This window comes from Argiope bruennichi, chromosome 5, assembly GCF_947563725.1.
Source record: "Argiope bruennichi chromosome 5, qqArgBrue1.1, whole genome shotgun sequence".
Classification (NCBI taxonomy): Eukaryota; Metazoa; Arthropoda; class Arachnida; order Araneae; family Araneidae; genus Argiope; species Argiope bruennichi.
In genome coordinates this window covers 89,047,166-89,068,212 of record NC_079155.1, presented here as the reverse complement: position 1 = coordinate 89,068,212, position 21,047 = coordinate 89,047,166, and positions in this window count along the sequence as shown.

The following is a 21,047-nucleotide window of genomic DNA, read 5'->3' as shown; positions in this document are numbered from 1 at the left end:
CCCACTCCAAGTTTGTCTTCACTCTGATTTTTCAATTCTACTTAAAATAAATTCCAAATTTCAACTCTTTGAAACAAGTGACTTATGTTAACTTAATTATTAATTAAGACTTATCTAAATAGGATTCAATAAAATATCTGACAGTCAGAAAGATTGCTTTTTTATTATTGTAACAGAATCTTAATTCACTATGACTTTAGCAAATCAATTACTTTTAAGATGCTGGATAAGATGCCACCTAGACATTTTTTTTATTTTATTTTTTCACATGAGTACAGGAATGAAAACATTTGTATTAGATATTTGTAATAACATTTCAGGACAATTCATAGTTTCTCAGTAGTTTTCTCCAAGGAAACTAATTTGAGCTTTGACATTTTGACAAACAAGCAATTAATATTCCTATAAATTCCCAGGCCCATATTTATCCTGCTTCATGTCCCATTCGAAAAGACTAATACATTGTTATCAATACCATTTCTTTAAAATTCCCTTAAAATCGCTTCTTCAAAATGAAAAATTTAAGATTACTTGTTAAAAACCTTCCTAAATCACATTAAAAAATAATTACTTATGTATCAGTTACAATGAAATTCATTTAATATTTAGAACGTTATTGTTTATTTTAGATGCTACAATTTTCCTTGTCACAATTTTAAGATTAGATGAGAGATTTCCATAGTCTTATTCTCATATTTTTATAATATCTTTCCGTTCTCATCAATATGTTTAAGCAACAGATTTAATATTTTTACAATCTGCATTGCAGGTGTTACTGTATGTTATATACTTACTTACTATATGTATATATGTTACTATATATATTTTAATCTCTAAATATTGTATCATATAAATACTGTGTAGCAGAATTCAGATTAACTCATGATTCCCAACCTAGTGTATCTATTATTATTTATTTACTCAATATTCAAAAAATCTACTGATAGTTTTACTTGTACAGTTGTATTGATGAAAATAAGATTCATTGGAAAAATAGCATATAAGATTTAGTGGCAAAAATTTTACCTTCCAATAACTTGAAAATATAGAGAAAAAGCACACTTCCGCCTCTCAGAGAGAAAGCATTTTCTTCAAAAAACTTGGAACAAAGAAAATACATCTCTAGCTCTCGGACAGAAATTTCATTTTGAAAGAATATTTTAAGATTTCTAAAAGCAGTAATCCCAAAATTAAAAACATTCGTCACAATAAAGTAGGTTTCATTTTGCATAAGCTTGTTTAAAAAAGAATGCTATATTTCTGGTATATATCCCCAAATTCTAGGTAAAATATTTTTATAGATAATTTATACTGTTTAACTTACATATCTTAAATTTAAAAAGATTTAGGCGCTTTTATTCAATGTACTTATAAAATAATAAAAGTCCATATTTTTTTTTTTTTTCTATTTGAATATTTTCCCATTTTCAAGCATCTTCAGTTATGGTGGCATAAAAATTCTGATATTTTTCGAAGAAAAGTTTTAGGACATAACATGTTGTTTCGCGTTTCAGGCAAATGGTTTTAGGAAAATGACCTCGGTGCTGAATTTAAATTTTTCTGGAGCTTTACTTAGATCAGCTGTTCTGGATTAGGGATATGGCATTTTTTACCACAATGCATAAATTTATGTCATGTTCCTCTTTTCCAACACTGTGTTTCTTGTCATCTTTATGCAAATTATTGTTTTCCATCCCTTTTTTAAAAATCCATAGTAATAGGTATTGATATTACCATCAGAAAAAAAGTTTCTCTTGACTTGTTTTCTTAAGAAAATGCAAGAAAAAAATGAATCATATAATTAGAATAGAAAAAATGCGAAGTATCATTTTAAGCTGAATTAAAGTTTCTGTTATTCACTACAGAAACTACTAATAATAATAGAAGATGAAACGTATTTCATTAATGCTAAATAATAAAATAACAAAAAATGATATCACACATTAATCTTTTCATTATTTTATGGTCTGCATTTTTCTTTATAGATATTATAAATATATTGAAGGACAATTTTATCCTACCTTATGATTTAATACAGAAAATATATTAATAACTAAAATAAAGAGAATCGGTGGATAATTTTAGGAGAAACTTACTTTCCATTAGAAAAGGGTTATCTCTCAGACAGATTTGGTAATGGATCTTTAAAAACAATTGTTGTCACATATGGGACACTGTAATGCAATGAAGAGCTTCCAGTAATCAAAATACTCTGTGAAAATACGATGAAAGAGTCTTAACTATACGATGTGAAGAAGAAACAAAAATTATTTACAAGAGATTATATGGCAAGTATATAAATCATGTTCAAAAACATACAGATATTTAACAACATGCGAAGCGTGAATCGTTTGAGATGATTTCGAAAACCTTCTGTAAATCGTTGATATTGTTCGGTAAATATCGTAATCTAAATCTTTTAATAGACATTAGCAGACGATTCCTTTTCAGACATTATAACTGTAACTATTTTTATTTAGTTGAAATATTATTAAAAGGCAAAAGCAAACGATTTTTTCTTTGATAAACATATTTTATTAATATTATTTCGTTTATTTTTTGTATAATAGCTGATGATCAATTGTAAACCTTTTGGAATCTGGCAATGGTTTGTAATATATGCTGTTAAGTTGAAAGCATAAACGAGCCGATGGAATTCTAAAATGCTTGGCACATTAACAATTTAAGATCCTCTGCAAGCTATAGTTTGAAGCTTAAGAAAACGGGTAGTTTTCTAGAAAGCATGCAAAAGATCTATTGCAGTTACGAATCTATAGTATTGCTTCCGTGCTTAGTTGATATTAAAGTAAAAGAGAAATATTAATAGATATTTTAAAGGATACTGAATGAATTCTAGTGTCCCCCAGAGAAATTTAATGACAATTTGGCAACATGGCGACGAATATAAAAATAAAGGATCTGGAAAATATAGAATTTTTTGGCGCTGTTTCAATTAGGCATTCTTATTTGGAAGACGCTTGTTAAAAATTCGATATCCTTGTGGAAGCTTTATAAGAGGAAACATACACATGAGCTTAAATTCTCTGTTTGAAGTTTTGGTCAGTTGCACTTGGTTTTGGTTTGCTCTAGTTACCCTCTGAATGCTATTGTGCTGTTGTAGTTGCTGACTGCCGTTAGCATGTGTATGGTTGATTTCTGCAAGAAAATCATCGTGCAAGCTTAGGCTGTGTTAGAAAACACGAATCTATCAGTGTTTTGAGTTTTCTTGTGTAATAAAGTGGTGTTATCGAGTTTGTGGTGGCATTTTGTACTATACACTAACCTCAGAAATTTCCTAACAATATTAGCTTGTAGCTATTATTATGGTGTTGTTGGCAATTATCGTATTATAAAAAATTACCATCCAAGAATCAGTTATGTTCCTTTAATTATGTTTCTTTTGATGAATAAACTGACAAAGTGCCCCAATCCTTTGTTTTCCATAAAACATTTTATTTCTGTACATTTGACTAATATTTAGAGTATATGAATTTATTTTGTAGTCAATTAGTACATTTTATATAAAAGTACTGTATAATGCTTTTATTTCATTGAGATTAATAATTTAAAACAAAATCTACATATTTATACAATAAACATATAAATTCCTTACCATTTTATTCTAATGACTGAACATAGTATATAATAGAAGCATAGAACATAGTATTATAATAGAAGATATACACTTAATCAATGGAATAATGTTTTCCGCTCGAAACTTATCCTTTTGCCTTTTATTTAGATAATTTTACTCCTTTCTTTTGTTGTATCCTTCACTAATATCGAGAGAAGACAAAAACAGACTATTCCAATGAATCCATTTAGAAACGTTGGAGAGATTCAAACATTATCTTTATATAAATCGTAAGAGGAAACCATATTACATTTCATCTGAAATTTCATTTTTAAAAGATTACTTCGAAATTTCAATTTAATCAAAAGGTTATGGCATCATCTTAGTCCTTATAACATCCTTAAAATTTACAACATTTACAAAACACCAATGCAGACACAGAAAGGATAATCATTATCGGCTGTCTTTGAACAGCGGACTTGTCCGTGGCAAGTGCCATAAGAAACAACAACAGGAAAATCATTTACGATAATTTCTAACTATTAATATAAGAATTTTAGTTTTAAGTCATCGTCACATGCGTACTCCTTTAGATCAAGGCTCCGATTTAATTATCCGAATTTTGCATGTTTTCATCATATGGACCATGGACACAAAGTAAAATTAAAATTAAAATTTTTTTTTCTAGCACTTATTACTAATTTATTTTATGTAGAAAAAAATTAGAAAATCAGATCATGAAATACATATTTAGTTAGTAAATATAATTAATATGAATTATTGAATTTTTTATTATATTTAATAAATAACTTAATGTCTCAATAAATATATATTTATTGTAGCATAATAATTATCACAACTTTATTATATTTATATTAAATTTAATGCGATTAAAAGTTTAATTTAGATATAAATGACATATCTTATAATCATGATATGCAGGTATAATAAATATATACTATAACTTTTCAGATTTAAGGAAACAAGATAAATTGTGACATAAAGCCATTTAAATAATAAATTAATTAATTAAAAGTTAATCATGCGAGATATAAAAAAAATTATTATTATAAAATGAAACAGAATACATTTATATAATTTATTAACATTCATTATTAAATCAAAGCTTCAATAAAAATTTCTTAAAATTATAATTAAACTAACTACCTATTTAATTGACTCCATTGACTCCAAAATGCAATTCTTTTGAATTCTTGTATCAGCGACTTCACTTGAAAGAACTTACAGCAGTAAATAAATCTATGAACATCTCAGCCATATTGTAAGAAATTTATGAGTCCCCGAGACAAATTTAGATACAAATATGGCAAGAAATATATATTTGATGAGATGGTTTTTACTCTCCTTGGTTTCTTCTTTGATTTTATACGGCACTTACAAGAATATTTTACGATTCGTTGCATGCCATTCTAAGACCACTGAATGCAAATGGGGTGACTGATAAACACGGATGGGGAGCTCAGAATGCATGTAACTCGATAGTTGCTGGGGGTTCATAAAACATGAAATATGTCTGCGGATGACAGTGTGTTTTAAACGCACTTTATTAGAGATTCGTGCGTCGATATATCTTTTTTTTATTATTCTTGAAGAATGTGCCTTTTACGGTCGTTTTGGTTGCCAAAACTATGCTTATGACGGTTTGTTTATCTCCCTGTTAAATATGCCGGGAATAAAAGCATTTGGAGAAAAGAGTTTGGGGATGCAATAGAAATGGAGAATTGCTGTGACAAAAATGATTTATTAATGCAGAAATTAAATGTTTTGAGTCAGATATGCACAAAATTTAGTGTTGTAAAAGTGACGGGAAAATGTTACAGTGTGTGGGTTTTCAGGACAGCTAAAAGTCATTTATTATTCCTAGATTTCTGTATTAATAAATAACTAGAACATTTTTTTTTCGATTCTATCTATTTTAACGTTCAGATTGGTGATTTTTTTGTCATAGCATAATTAAAGTAATTGCAATTTTTTAAGTTTTGCTCGTAAACTCTATTTGTTACAGAGCATTACACTAAAAGATAATTTTTAATCAACCTCTCTAAATAAGAAATATTTGTCTAAAATTTGAAAAAATAGAGATTTTTTCAAATTTTTTGTCTTTTTTATTTCTACCACATCAGCATTACAGATTTTCTTTCATTATTATCGTAGACCATAATATTGTCACTGAACCAGAGATGAATTAATATATTATTGCATTTGTATGTATATATTTTTTATATTTATATTACCATATAAGGATTAGCATTACTTCATACTAATGATTTTCTTTATTAGTTTCTCGTATACGAAGAATAGAAAAGATATTGTATTTTAATCATCAAAAATTTCGAGCCCAGGATTTTGATGAATCTTCGAATTTCAGACCTCCCCGTGTTTGAAAAACACATTTTTGGTGAAATAATACATAGGTCTGTGAACACGATATTTCAAAAAACGTTTTGAGCTGGATAGATGAAATTTGGTATAGAGATTTATGACTAAAATTTTAGATTTTAGTCTAATTTACCATGAAATCTTATCACAGGAAGTACATTTATCTGGCTGATCAATTATAAGTGATTTTGATAACTCTGAAACCGAAAACGTAACTAAACTTTTTATACACAGGTTACGCATCTAAAATATAGATTTTTTTTTATCAAATATTATGCCAAATCTGTCAAAGGATAGACTGTCTGTTGGTCTGTACTTTCGCATGAATATAAACGCGGTAATCATGAACTGAATGACTTAAAATAATGAAATTTGATATACCATTCTGTGACCTTAACTGCAGATCTGCCTCCAATTCGGTCGGATAGCGTTCAAAACATATATTTGCAAGATAGATTTTATAAAAAAGATTAGATTCATGCCCAATCTCTATATTTCGTAACTATTGTTAGCTAATTCCATCCATTTAAGGCCTTACTATGTGGTCCATAGTATGTGTGTGTGTGTGTTTATTTTTATATCAGCATAGGGAAAGCAGTATAAAATATTTTTCCAACCTCTTTCGATTGCTTAATAGCCTAGTTTAATTTGCTTTGTGTGTTTCAAGAGTACAAATATAAGATTTTAAAAGAATGTTTCTTCACATTTTGAAATATGTTTTTGTGCACCAATACTTTCGAGGATGCAAATATGCAGACAGAATTTAATAAAAACTAATGAAGAAATTTCAATGAGGAAAAATTTGGGTTCTTGAGCATTGAAAATTTCATTGATATTAAAATCTGTTGGAATTTGTAAACATTTGTATATTTTCAAATATTTAAAAGTAAATTGAACAATGGCAAAAAATGTATAAAAATCAATTCATTTATCTTTCAAAAACTTGTTATCCTAATTAACTCAATGAATTTCTATATGATGATTATTTAGATATCTGATTTGATTCAAAGAGAGGGATATAATTCTTTTTGAAACATATTTTATAAAATATAGTAAAGTAAAAAAGGGGTACTTTGGCAAGAAAATTTTAGAATAAAAATTAATTCAATGCTTTATAACAATACCAAAAAGATTATCAAAAAGTATGCATCTCAAGTATATTTTCACCACAAGATTTTTTTAAGGCCGCGGTGGCCTGGCAGTAATGTCTCGTCTTTAGAACCGGAGGGTATAGGGAGACCGGATTCCACCGAAGGACCGTCTGGTGCATGTTAAATCAGTCGGGGCCAAACGTCCTTCCGCTGGTGGGGTCTGAGAATTTGGAGAGGGTTCTAGCTCAGGTGTTATCCTCGTCATCTGACCGTGGTTCAAAATTACGAGGTCGTCCCAAGATAGCCCTAGTGTTGCTTTAAAACAGTATGTTAATATAACGAAACTAAACGAAACTAATCCACAAGATTTTAGTTTTTTAAATGAATGTTGAAATCGCGAAAAGGAACCTGAATTTTAATTGAAATATGAATGACATACTTGATAATTATTGATTTTATTTTATACTTCCTGCATCATATATTTGATAGTATGTGTTGCTAAGATTGCAAAAATTAAATAATATATATAAGCATTAAATAATATATATATAAGCAATAAAATATATAAGCATATAATAGTATGATAGTGAAACAGAAACTAAAAAATTCTATTTATTTCCATAATAATCATATCTTCTAAGAATTTTACAAGTTTCATTTCTTTGATTTACTGTAACATTTAAACATTTGATTGAAAAATATTTTATTTGAAACTGTAGTATTTTCTAATTCAGAATACTGAATATTTAATCAAGCCTTAAATAACGCATATAATGAATTTTATATTGAAATAAATCTATCGTTTTCTTCCTAATCCATACTAATCTTCATTATTGAAACAGACCAGTTAAATATCTTATAAGCTGTAGAAAAAAAATCCAATATTTAAATTTTCTAAAAACTGAAAGTAATGATTATTACATTAAAATAACTATGAAAAATAAAGTGAAATGAATATTTTTTTAAAAACCAATAAATGTGAAAATTCAAAAAGAAAGCGAAGTTTATTCATACAGAAAAATTTCATTTTATAGCTATTGACGGTTTTCAGTAATCCTTTCAAATTCAACGTATTACAACTGAGAAAGTTTTCCTATTCGATTGCTGAAGACATCTCATAGCTCTTGTTGCTTTTCTGTATTTCTTTCATCAATATATTTATTCTAGCTCAGGGCAGGAAAGGGTATTTATATATCGAGATATTTAAATAAGTTCGGGTAAGTTTAGAAAAGTAAACACCTATCTAAACTACTAATAGGATCAATAGAAATATAGCAATGCTATATGAATTGAGTGCGAAAATTTATTAAAAATAATTTCTTTCAGTAAAATAAGTAACTTTTTTTATCTGCCCAGAAAATAAATGACATTGAAAATACGTATATATTCATTTTTATTTAGTTTAAATTTATATTTCTGCATAGTTTTGCAAATACAGACAGTAACTAAAATTTGCAAAGCAGTTTTTCTTATTCATTTAAAATTCTCTTTCTTTTAAATACTTTTCATATTAATTATTATGTGATTATTTTATAAAGGCATTTAATTTCTTTGTTTATTTCTTTTGCAAAATATATTTAAATTTATTTTAATGTTAAACAAGTTGAAACTAAGGGATTTTAGGAAAATCTATCCCACTGAGAAAATAAATTATTTCTAAATTTACTATGTATCATTATCTTTTTTTTTACCTCAGCCAGATATTCGATATTCTTTACAAATGATGCTTTACTGTATTTGTAAAAAATAACTTCTCTCCTTTCTATTGATTGATTTTTTTTATTTATGCTAAAAAGATTAGGTAGAAAAATTATAACAATATTAAAAATGTCCTAAATAATTGAGAAGTAAACTACCAGAATATATTAAATAATCAGTTCTTACTGTAAAGTTACTGGAAATCCTCTAGATAATCTAAAAGTTTCTGCTTTCTCAGAAAAAAAATAATAATTATCATGGAAGGCATTTGAATATAAAATAATTACAATTGCCTAAGCGCCAATGAAAGTTTGGAAGCACACTTTTTTCATTATTCGTCCAATCAAACCAATTGCAATGCCTTAATCTATCATGATTACTCTTTTTCTGACAATGTTTTCTTCCGTATGTTTATATGCATAATAAGAAATTATTTTAGCAAAATTTTGATTTTGAATGAAAGAATTAATTTCTTATAATCAGATATTTCATGTGTTAATATAAACAAAAAATGTTAATGCACTGTAGAATCATAATTAATAATTTCTTTCATTACATTTTTATTTCATTGTAGAAAGACTCGATTTTAGTTAATTTCAAATTTTAGTATTTATTTTGAATTAAAATGTCCAATTTTGATTCCTTAAATTTTAAATAAATGTTAGCTCAAATTAGTTCGACAAATATCGTAAAATGGACATATATATACTTATTCGTCAATAAGTTTCCAAGAGTATTTTTTGTTTTTTTATAAAAGCATGAATTTTTATCCATGATGCGCCAGATTAAATACAATGATGTCATATATATAAATAACATATGAAGGCATATGATGTTAATGTGGTCAAAATAAATATGGCTTCATATGGTATATGGAAAGTCCTCATTAAAACTCTGTCTTAATTCATATCTAAAAGTGTTAGGTATATCTAATGTTAGATCATGTCTTAATACATAATAGGTTTTAGACATTAAAGCATATTATCACTACTACTATTAATGCAACATGTTACACCCATGTTCTTAGTTGTTAGATCAATCATAATGAGTTCGGGAAAGGGGAAAGTCTAAAGCCGAAAGGCGGGAAAGGCGAAAGTCTTTATTTAAAATATTTATGAATAGAAAATGGTAGAAGAAATGTTTAAAATTTTATTAAATGTTTATATGAAACAAAATTTAGAAGTTACAGTTGCTTTTAAATGGTGCGAATTCTGAAAATTCGAGCAGCAAAATTGTTATTGAAATAGCACTTTTGCATTGCTGCTTTTCTTTTGATGGAACAGAGTAATTTTTCTTTCTTTTTCGAACTATTTATTGGATGGAAAAGAGCAATTATTGAACTTTCAGTATCCATAAAAAATAAAACGTATTAAATACAGAATAGGGAGAAGGGAATTTTGATATACATAGATATATAAATACAAAAGTTTCTCATATTGGTTCAATATGGTTTCCATAGTAACCTAATTTGTAAGTCGGAAAATAAAATTTCGAAATACAAACAAAAAACAAAAAACTAAAAAATTTTATGATATGAAAAAAAATAAATTATGAGCTACTTTAATATATAATACTTCTACTTATAGGTTAACATACTATGAACAACATCAGTTAATAATAATAATAAAAAAGATTTTAAAGATGAAACAAGTAAGATAAAATATTGGAAATAATACAAAATAATACTTGGAAATGCACGCTTACATAAAAAAATGTAAAGTTATGTAGCAAAGGATAATAGTTAACTAGTTACATATATTTATATGTTTTCTAAAAATGTTCTCTGAAAACGAATGCAACAAATTTCTCTAAGAGTTGGTCATGAAAACAATCCTGGTATATTGAATCTAAACTAGACTTCTCATAAATGCTCTATGCTCATGTGGAATAAAAGTTACGTCATGTTTAACTTACACCATGAATCTGATTTATAGGCTTAGCAAGATAGCTAGCTATGTATTAGATCTATAGGATAATAGATAGACTTAGAAAGATAGCTAGTTATGAAATTTATAGGATAATAAAGGCTTTAGACAGGCTTTGCAAGAGAGCTAGCTATGAATTAGACATAACTAGTTTCTGAATTAAACCTATGATTAATAAGTTCTAGTTAGTTTAAGAAAATTTTCTGTCTTATAATCAACATCCATCACTATCCCTATATGCTTTCATAAAATAACATTTTTTTTAAATACTATTGCTTTGAAACTTTGTAAAAATGCAAAGAATAGTGAAATTGTTTTATTTCTTCATTCCACTTTCTTTTAACATATCTATTGATAAACCAAAACCATTAGAATGCCGTGAGTTCATTCCGTTCTATAAACGAAACTATTTCCTCCTGTGTACACAAAGAATTTTATGACAAAAAGTTTGGTAAGAGTTTTCAGGAAACTACTTCAAATATCTATTGTTTTTCTGCAACAAAAATAAAGGATTTTGATGCGTTGCCCCCCCCCCCCGCTTTCTTTGACTGAATGGAAAGACTTTTCTGGACTTTAATAAAACTGTTGTTTAGGTTCCAGAAACTGAATTTTCACTGAAATAACATTCTTGTTTTAGACTGACCATGCTAGGGGATATTGAAAGGAAAAATAAATTTCACTTGCTGGTTTTTAGATATTGGGAGGAGGTTGAAGTTCTAAAAAAGCTATTTTCCCTCCCCGCCCCCGGTTATTCTGAGACGAAATGGATTTTATCTGACAGTCACAAAGAATGGCCACTATTTTTTGAAGAAATGCACTATTTTGGAAAATGGTAATTGTTAATGTGCGATGTTTTACAAAATTCTATTGACGGAATTGAATTCGATATATGCTTCTAAAAACAATATTATGCTTTCTAATATAAAAAAATGCAAGTGTAGAATTCGTTACAAAAATCGGCATACAGTTTTCGATGAATCTTTAAAACCTGGAATTCTCTTATTCTGAAAATAAAATTTTGAATTCTCAGAATGAACAAAAATAAAGTTTGAAGGTTAAGTTAACAAATGTTAAGCAAATGAACGTAATGAAACCAAATTTCACATGAAGATATGCAAGGTGAAATTCCGAATGGAAAGTGCAAAAATTTGTCGACGCAAAATTTGCAATCTTGGAAAAATAAGAGTATTGAAAAGGCTGTACATAGGTAAAAAATCCATAATGATGATTCAATATTATCTCCTGCCAATTTTTTACGATGTACCATTTATTTACTTGGACTTGAACTCAATGGAATTTTATATTATACGTCGATCCGTTTTTGTTTCAACAGCGCCATAGTCTCACCTATCGGTTATTTTTAGTTATTAACGTGTTTGCATAATTCATCTTTCCATGTCTTCTATAACCTATATATGAAATTCAGATCTATATCATTTGTTAGTTTTAATTGCACATGCCTCCAAACAGTTAAAAATATTTTATGACTACCCCGCATATGTTTTTTTTGTATCTATATACGATGAATCAAATACAAGATGAGCTGAACAAATTAAATTTATCATGTTATCTAACCTCAAAATTGTTATATTTGTATTAAATTTTAGACAAAATCCATTTATAGGTTTCTATCTATTCCTGCATATGAACAGGAAGGGGTCAAGAATGAATGAGCTACAAAAATGAAATTTGATTTTTACCTCAAATCTGTTTGTTAGTCTAAACAAATAGTTCTGATAGTTTCAACTGCAATTCAGATGGTTTCAATATCAGAAACGTATATATGTATAAAATTAGGTCAAAGGATTGGCTTTCTGTTGATCTTTATATTCATGTGTTGATGAATTCGATAATACCAAAAGATCATGACTTAGATAAATTAAATTGTGTTGGAATTTTAATGAAAGTTGAATCAAACAACTGGAATTGTACTATTTGCCAACAGTTCAGCTGCTTTTCTGCATATGTATTCGTGTGCTTAAAAAGGCGATAACTCAAACACATAAAAAGTCAAATAATTTGGTATGCGGTCATGATACCATAACTTTAGATGTGTATAAAAATATTTTGTATCACAATCTATCAATAGAAAAGGGCTCTAAATTTCATATGCGATTTTTTCCCTAATGCAACATATATACGATGGATATGGATTTCTAATTACTAAAGTTCCATATTGACTAAAACATTGGCGAAAAAGTCGTTTTATATCGAAATTGGCTAAATTACAAATAAGATAAAACTCCGTATGTTTTGTTGTAAAGGAATTCGTAGATTTCTAGGAGTTTTGAAGACAATTCAGAAATTTAATAAGACTTCGATATCAAGGTTTAAGACTCAAGCTATATAAAGGAGCTGAATATCATCTATCAATCTTAACATAATGCAAAGATCTATTAAAAACTACATCAATCGAAGCAACATAGTTTTGAGGGACATAATACCCTGCATGCTTCCAAACACGTCTTCTACTCTTTTTTTCCACATTTTTAATTATCAGTTCTCGTCAAGCTTGAAAAATGAAGTTTAACTATTTTTCAGTCACTAATTAAAACATATTTGAAATTTTACTCACTTACATGTTCTGAATAAAATCATATACTATGCTAAATCTAAGCGAAATTTTATATGAGAACAGTCAGAGTACCCGATGTTTATCCGTTATTTTTTCACAATAAAACTCAAAAGGAGAATCAAAATGAAGGAATATAATTTCAATAAAGTGATTTGAAAATCTTATTTTTTAATTATATTCATATCTCAAAAACAAACTAAAAATGCAATAATATCCCACAAGAATCTTCTGTAAAACTAAACATTTACACAAAATTTAGACTTTAGTTCTTTTATTAAATGCATTTCAATAACCCATCTTCAATCCTATCAAATAAGTAGAAATTAATTCATTTATGAATACATAGGTTTTTAGAATAATAGCCATGTGTACTAAATTTCAAAAAATAAATTTCTCTAGCTATTGTACCGGGTTCTTGCATACCTTTTCATTGCAAGTAGTTGATTAAAGAATATTCATACCCATTGTAATATTAATTTGAAACAAACAAAATTCATTAAAATTGCATGCTAATCAATTCTTTTATTGTTTAATTTCTTTCAACAAATTACTACCACTCGATCCAAAAAGGATAGCTTGAGATTAATTCAGCCCTACCATGTTTCTAGTTGTTAAAATTCTATTCAAAAGTTTACCATTTATCGAAATCGCATCAGTTTTGAACACTCATCTTTCTTGGTCCATGAATTCATGTCCCTGTATACTTTCAAAGCAGTTTTCATCTGAAGAGGCTGATTACAGAAAATTCACTTCCATAGTTATCTTAGTTTGAAACATGTCAACAAAATGTCTAGCTATTCAATCTTTAAATTGTGTTTTTTTTTTCTAACTATTCACTCCCAATAGATACAAAAGGGGTTAGATTGAATCAGCTCTATAGTATTTTTAGGCAATGAAAACCCATTCAGAACTTTTTTCCAAATTTTCTCATTTATCAAAGCAGCACCAGTTGTGAACACCCATTTCAAAATGACATACATAGTTCAATTTCTTTAAACCTTGTCGTGTCAAAATTGCTTTTTTTAAAAAAAGCAAAAAAAAATGTATATAGGTAGCTTATTTTATTTTATATTATATTATATATTATATTTTTATTAAGTTGTATGTATGGTATACTATACAAAATGAACATAAGGGTTTTCAGAGTAAATTTAATTCATTCGCATGACACGGTGAAACATGTGAATTTAATTTCATGTTTCTCTAACGATTTATTATATAATCTTACGCCAAACATTTATCATATCACGTGCGATGAATAGAGAGATTTTATTAAACATTTGTGAATCATGTTTATCAAACTTCTTCAGTATTGGGTAATGATACTAGAGCATTAGCATCTCATTTTAAATCATGTCATTGAACATGAACATATTGATTTTCAGACAGAAAGTGTTTAAAAAATATTTTAATGACAATGAAACGAAGTCTTCAGCTAAATTTTTACATGAAATTATATAATTATAAAACTGAGTAGAAGTCATTACGAAATTGCGAAGTGATACGATTAAAATTTAGTAGTAATTACACCCATCATAATTAGACCCTTTTCTCCGAAACAAAATTGAACAGTTCCTAAACAAGCATCTTCAGAAGTTCCTCGCGAATTTTCCCCCTCAGTCACTCAAGAAGTTCTCAGCTGAAATTCTCAACTCGTCTTCCTAGCGAACGTTACAAACAATAAAACTACCATTTGAGCACCCTCAAACTCTCCAACTCATTGGTCGGCAGCAGGTTCTTTGTTAAGGCCCTTCCGAGTACGACACTTCCCTTTATGGGTAATTTAGAAGGAAGAAATCCAGGCGAAACTCGCTTTTAGTTCTCGCGTAATACAGACCCCCATTTCCTCCAAGAGAGATAAGATTAGAGCTCTTTTCATGCGATCCAATTCCTTTTGGCGTAAAAGCCATTTCTCAGGATGATGTCTTGAAGAGAAAAAAAAAAGATTGACCCCGCCTTTTACCTTTTACAGATAGCCGACGTTCTTCTCCAAGGCCAAGTGGTGTGAATCAGGTCGTGGGTCTGGAATGTCTCGCTCTATTTTATACCATCTGGTATTGGAAGATAATACTAGGATAAGAATCGTTTAAATATAGTTTTTCCCTGAAATTTACCTTCGAAAGGGTTCAATTTTTCTTATCAGTCGCATATTTTTCGATTTTTTCCCCCTTATTGGATTTTTAATATTCCATATAGGGTTTCATTGTTTCTTAGATAAGTGTTTTAGTTTTAATTCCGAAAATATTGTAACTAAGAATGTATTTGCAAGGAAATAACTTTCATAAATCATTTAAAAATAAGGAACGTTGTATATGGATGGTTGACCTGAATAAGTAGAAGATGGTCTCATTTACAAAAGTCGTAGGAAGTCTTGCCATTCTTACTTTCTTTTTGTTTACGAGGAAGTAATGTTATCTTCAGCAAAATCGGATTGTAAATTGACAAATCTCCACGTTTCAAACCTCTCCAAGACCAAAAACTATTGAAATATGCATTTTTAGGATGTATGTATCTCTCAATAAACAAGCCAACTCAAAAATGCTTTGAACTCATAAAATTTGGTATGCTCTGAATGGATTTCGTTCAGAGAAAGTCTACATGATAGTTATGTTAACAAATTGGGGGAAGATAGATTTAACATCTATGTCAAATTTTTTTCAACTAAAGTGCTGATGTGTCAAGTTTGGAACCAAATCCATCAACAGATTGACCATCTGGAGGTCTGTTCTTTCTCATGTACGTAAATGCGATAATACATAACCATACTACTTGAATGGAATTTGGTATACGATTAATTAAATACGATTGTAGTTGGCGATACATTTTTGTTTTAATCGCTCAGAAAAAAAAGATGCCTCCAAAAATGGATTGCCTAAATAGAGTCAATTAAATAATCACATGCCAAAGATAGCATGATAAATTCAGTAAAAATGTTAGATACAAGCCTAAAATTTACATTTTTTCACTATTGCTCGCCAATGCCAAGCGAGACATTCATGACGATACCCAAGGGTCATAATTTTATACGAGATGTAGCCTAACATTTTCATTGGACAGTATATAAAAATGTTTGTGAAACCACTCTAGTTTATCACATGATATGGGAAGATCCTTGCAATGTCATAGATAAGCTATGATTTCCAATCATTTAGAATAAACTCTGGGTATTGCATTTCTTCTGGGGTTAGGCTTATACTTGTAAAAAGACGTAATTAGCCAAATACATTGCACTACTTAAGATTTATCCCCAAAATTTAGTTTTTATGATACAAAAAACTAATTTTTAACATGGGTTAGCTGTCGATGTAGAAATAAGAATTGAGCACTTACTACTACATTTTCTTGGTACTAAAACGCTCCTAGATACTAGGACATTTTAAATTAGATACACACAATTGAGATTTAGACGAGGCTTGATATTTAAAAAAAAGACCCTTTTTACAGAGGAATTTGCTTTTGAAAGCCATTGATTAGAAAATGATCTTACTCCTTCCATTTACAAAATCCAACCTCTAGACCGAAACACAATATTGTTTGATTCATCCATCTTGTCTTCAACATAAGCAAAAGATATTTTGCTGCACAAAAGATGTAAAGTGAGTTTCAGAAAAATGAATAGAATAAAACTCATGAAATATATTAAATTTAGCGGTACATTTCCTAGAAATCAAATATTTTTTTTTATTTAATGTAAAAATAAAATCTTCGAATCTAGTTTGGCTTCGAGCAGATATTTAATGTTGATATTTCTAAAGTTAATTCCGATTTCAAGATGTACATATTCAATTTTACTAAAAATGAGAAGTCTATGCTATTTATTTTGGTGTTCTATTTTAAAAAGCTATTATTGTACAGCCGTAAGAACTAATCTATAGATTAAAATAAATTTCGAATTCAAACTGTAATGCCATATTTTTACCAATTCATTATAGCATTTAGGAATTGCTTTTTAAATTTAAAATCCCTTTAAATTTTATTTAGATTCCTTAATATTGTGAACTCTCGGAATAAAATTTGATTAAAATATCGTTTAACTATTATCTTGGTAATATGACCGCGGTTCCTGACGCTGCTCACAAAGCAGCAAGAACATTGTAAAGTTTATATTGTTTGGACAGCTGAATTCAATTTAAAAAACAAAAGTTTAAAACAATTTTAAGACTGAATTCAATGAAATAGATTTTGGGCCAAAATTTGCCTAAAAATGCATTTAAAAACTTGCTGATAAGATATTAGACAATAAAGGGTTAAAAGCATGGTTATCTACTTCTCATTTAAGATAGCGGTTAAATTAATGCGAAAGGCCGTTTACAATTAATTGGAAGCACGAAACGCTTCGCATGCAGAACTTTGTAAAAGAACTCATTACCGAATAAAAATTCCAAGAACATATCGTCTGATCAAAATCGTTGCAAAGCTGAACGAAATTGATTTTTAAGTTAAGGCTGTCAAATGATATCCAAACTCTATTTCACTTGAAAAGAGGCAAAAAAGATTTAATCCTTTTCTTTGAAAAAAGACATTCGTAATATGATCGAAATTACTTTTTAAACGCCCTTTTCCCAGATGAATTTCAAACCTTTATTCCTATAATTCTTAACAAGCGATATATTCAGAAGCGAGAAAAAATGGCGTGCCATTAGAATGTTGAGCCTTTAAATACCTACAAAAATTTCTCAAACCAGACTTAGAAATTAAGATTTTAGAATTTCAAGAATTAAGAAATGTGAAGCATAAAATTATATATGGACTAGCATAATTTCAAACTTTTTTTTATTAAATATCATTCAATATTCACATAACAATATTACATAATATTTACACAAATATAATAGGAAATTTAATTCCTACAATTACAAACATCTGCAGACAATATTTTTAAAAAGTTCATTTTTAGTGAAACAAGTTTTTAGAAAGAAAGTTTAAAAATAACAAGATTTAAAATTATTTTAATCTTGTTTAGTTAATACATGCACAGCACATTTATAAGTTATTTTACAGATTGATAAAAATTGTTGGAAATATTGTTCAAATTAATTCAGTAATAAATGCTCGCAGAATTTGAGCAGATACCTTTAATACTTAATAAATGCACATAAGTATTTAACATTAGAATAAAACTGAAGTAATGAAATATAGTTACAAATTTTAGACAAAATATTGTAACAAAATGCGGTTTAAATTTGAATAAAAATTGTTTAAATGGAAAATAAGAAGATAGCAAGTACATAACATAACATGTTATTGAAATATAGTCACAAATATCAAGTTGACAAATGTCAAAAGGATTGTCAAAATATTAACGTTTTGATTTGTAGATTAGTGAAGATTCATTTATTATTGCTTAGAAAGAATAAGGAATTTGTTTCTATATTTTCCCTTAAAATACCGAGGAAATGCTGCAGGTACTGTTCAATCTTATTGAGTGTCAAGAAGCATTTCCAGTTTTAAAATGAACTATTTGAAACGCAGTTTAATGAAATAAAATATCATAATAAAACATTTAAGACTGGGTTTTGCACCAAATTAGACAATTATTTTCTCAAATAGTTTGAAACTTCCGATTAAGTTTCTGTATTTGGTTACAAGTCAGAAATTCAGATTGCTTCTAATCCGAGCAGTGTATTCATATTTATACCATAACATAAACCATATTACTTTGCATGCTGCTGTTTCGCATTGTCAGATATTCATAATCAGTTACTTGTTTACTTAACGTATTGCAACTGATTACTGGACGCTCAAGTATGACGGGGGTTCAACTTGCATACATTTAATATCACAATGATGTGGCTACAAAAGTAAACACCACCTATGTCGATTGAGGTTTCCAAGGAATATGTTGTCCAAAATTCACAATAGTGATTGCTATGATTTAGAGAGAAACATCCAGAACTGAATTTCATCCGAGAATGGCAGCATAAAACCATGAGCAATCATGATTGTAGGACTCGAAATATTAAAAATTTGAGTGATTCCAAACTTGGAAAAGCAATATTGCATTAGGAATCTCTTGGAATCAGTGATTCTATGAGAAATGAAAGTATAAAAAAGTTTTAGGTTTCAGTTTAAGTATATAGCAGTGTGTGTTATACGATGGAAAAAGTGACTGAAGTGATGGAAACAAACCAAAGCAGGAAGTAACCAAATGAACCAAGCTCTGTTGCAAATGATCTCTTGGAAACCAAAGAGATTGTAGAAGTCTTAAATTATGCTTCATTTCCATCGCAAAAGAAATGTAGGAAAGTTAATTGAGAAAGTTCAATTCAAGTTATGAAAAGGTTTTATCTGTCTCATTTCAACGACGTAACCAATTTTAACACGCTTTAATTATAAATAGTTTAATATTATCAATTGTCTTGTTCTCCAAAATATGGGTATGAAACGACATCGAGATATATCGTTCCAAAGAAGTGAATTGATTTGAAGTTCCTGAAGTTCGAAATTCCTCATCTCATTTGTTTCTTCAACACACCAAATAGCCGAGAAAGCTGAGATATATGATTATATGATTAGAAAAAGGTTTCTTACTAGTTAAAGACTAGCAAGAAAGACCAAACAGATTAATCAGGAAGATAATGAGATTTGCTGCATCGTCATGAATATCAACAAGACCATATTCGGAAAGAGGTTGCGATTTCTTTTGTTGCCTTTTTATTTCATTGATGAATAGAATATTGTATTTTTGATCCATTTTCTCATTGTAGGAAGCCAATCGCTCATTCGTTACCGAGATTCCAAACGAGAGATTGTTCCTTAAGTCATTTAAAACAGTTATGCAATTTTTCTGCACCATATAGTGAATTATACCGGGACACATCTATTATTGGAGTTAGTAAGAAAAATTTGAAGTTTTTGGAGAAACTGGAATAGTAGTTCAATAGAAAATGCAAATATATGGAATGAGTTGCAGAACCATTACAAATGTGATCTGTTCCAGTGATAAAATGTAGAGGTTCCAAAAACTGAGAGCTCTGTTGTGATCATGGTGAGAGTGCACTAATCCACGGCTCTCCAAGATTGCAGAGAAAAGTTCTCAAAGTGACAAAAGATTCTCGTTTAAGAGAAATTTGTCTTAAACTAAAAATTCTTAAAACTAAGTTATAGCATGCTGAAGATATACATACAATATATTTTATCTATTGATTTGAAGCGTGTATTTTAAGTTTTCACCAAGAAGAGAAGACTAAATGGAAAATCCGTATTTGGAAGAACACTAAAAACCGATAAGTAGTCACTGAATCAATATTCAACATTTCAGTCAAAACAATTACAAATATTTATTATATGGCGGCTACTTTTAAAATTTACACAAATGCTTTTGGCATTGCAATTGCTCAAATATTGTGGGCATTCTGAAAGTGAACCCATTAAAATTTTCAGGAACTGTATTTTTAATCGTCAATGATTAAAAGCCTGATTGCTCTTTTCATAACATTAAACGATAAAACAATTGCAAGCATTTCGATGCGACTAATCAGGGATTAAAGTTCTATCACAATACTTTCTTTGATATTGAATTAATGACACTGATTTGACTGAAAAAAATCAAGAGCAGATAAACAAGTAGTTAATTCATGCAATAAATATATTTCCTTTCTTTTCTCCAAAATATTTTGCATAAAGTATATTTAAAATGAAAAAGTTTTCGTCTCAGCACTTTAATGTTTTTCGAGACAATTTCCTGTATTAAAGCCGACACTGGGATTATAAAATTAAAAACAGCATACACAATCCATTTATATCTAGCGATTTCAGTGATTAATTAAACAAAGAGCTATGGG